Source organism: Peromyscus californicus, unplaced genomic scaffold (assembly GCF_007827085.1).
Source record: "Peromyscus californicus insignis strain IS unplaced genomic scaffold, ASM782708v3 Scaffold_16__1_contigs__length_79575227, whole genome shotgun sequence".
In the NCBI taxonomy this organism is placed as follows: domain Eukaryota; kingdom Metazoa; phylum Chordata; class Mammalia; order Rodentia; family Cricetidae; genus Peromyscus; species Peromyscus californicus.
In genome coordinates, this window is record NW_026294458.1 from 70456055 (window position 1) to 70458120 (window position 2066).

Consider the following 2066-nt stretch of genomic DNA (forward strand, 5'->3'; position numbering starts at 1 on the left):
TTGCATTTCCCTGATGGCTAAGGGTGTTGAATACTTCTTTAAGTATTTCTTGGTCATTTGACAATCCTCCATTGACAATTCACTGTTTAGATCTGTTACTCATTTTAATTGAATTATTTGTGTTTTTTTATATATAGTTTCTTGAGTTTTTTATAGATTTTGGATAGTATTATTCTATCTGATGTGGAGTTGGTAAATACCTTTTCCATTCTGTAGGCTGCTGCTTTGTGTCCTTTAAATTACGGAAACTATCATGTGATCCCATTTATTGTTGATCTCAGTACCTGAACTATTGGTGTTTTGTTCAGAAAGTTGTCTCCTATGCCAGTGTGTTGAGAGCGCTTTTTCATACTTTCTCTTCTATTAGACTCAGTGTGTCTGGTTTTATATTGAAGTTTTTCATCCACTTTGACTTGAGTTTTGTGCAAAGTGATAAACATGGGTCTCTTTGTATTCTTCTACATGCACACATCCAGTTTGACCAGCACCATTTGTTGGAGATGCTTTTTAGAGTGTGTATTTCTGTCTTCTTTATCAAAAATCAGGTGTCCATATCAGATGTGTGGATTTACGTCCAGCTCTTCAATATGATTCCAGTAATCAGTGTGTCTGTTTTTATGTCAATACCATGTGGTTTTTATTAGTATAGTTCTGTAGTACAACTTGAAATTAGGAATGGTAGAACCTCCAGAGGTTCTTTTATTGTTCATTATCGTTTTAGCTATCCTGTTTTTTTTGTTTTTCCATATGAAGTAGAGAATTGTCCTTTCAATGTCTATAAAGAGTTGTATTGAGTTTTGGTGGGGATTGCATTGAATCTTGGATTAAGTTTGCATGTATTTTATTGAGTAATTTTACATCTATGTTCATACAGGAAATTAGTCTGTAATTCTCTTCCTTGAGTCTTTATGTAGTTTTGGTATCAGGGTAGCTGTGGCCTCATAAAATGAATTGGGTAATGTTCCTTCTGGAATAACTTGAGGAGTATTAGTGTTAACTTCTTTTTGAAAGTCTGGTAGAAATCGGCACTAAAACCATCTGGCCCTGAGCTCTCCGCAAACCCCCATTGGGATAGTTTTAATGATTTCTTCTGTTTCACTAGGGGTTAGAGGCCTATTTAAATTGTTTATCTGACCTTAATTTAAGTGTGGTAAGTGGTACCTATCAAGAAAATTTTTCCATTTCTTTTGGATTTTTCAATTTGTTGGAGAATAAATTCTTTAAATATGTCCTTATGATTCTCTGGATTTTCTCCGTGTCTGTTGTTATTCACCCCTTCCTTTCCATGTCTGATTTTGATAATTTGGATATTCTCTCTCTGCCTTTTAGTTACTTTGGATAAGGGTTTGTCTCTCTTGTTGATTTTCTCAAAGAACCAACTCTTTGTTTCATTGATTCTTTGTGTTGTTTTCTTTGTTTTTGTTTTATTGATTTCAGCTCTCAGTTGATTATTTCTTGCTATCTACTCCTCTTGGGTGTGCTTACTTCTTTTTGTTCTGGAACTTTTAGCTGTGCTATTAAGCTGTTAGTATGAGATCTCTCCAATTTCTTTATGAAGACACTTAGTGCTATGAACTTTCCTCTTAGCACTGCTTCATTGTGTTCCATATGTTTGGGTACGCTGTGTATCATTTTCATTGAATTCTAGAAAGTCTTTCATTTCTTTTTTTGTCTTGATACATTTTTTTCTTTCAGTAGTGAGTTGTTCAGTTTCCATGATTTTGTAAGCTTTCTGTTGTTTCTGTTGTTGTTGATATCAAGCTTTATTCCATGGTGATCTAATAGGATGCAGGGAGTAATTTCAATTTTCGTGTATGTGATGAGACTTACTTTGTGTCCAAGTATGTGATCGATTTTGGAGAAAGTTCCATGAGTAGAAGGTATATTCTTTTATGTTTGGTTGAAATGTTCTGTACATATCTGTTAGGTCCATTTGGTTTACAACATTAATTAGCTCCATTATTTATCTGTTCAGTTTTTATCTGGAAGACCTGTCTATTGGTGAGAGTGGGGTACTGAAGTCTACCACTATCAGTGTGTGAGAGTCAATATGTGATTTAAGCTAT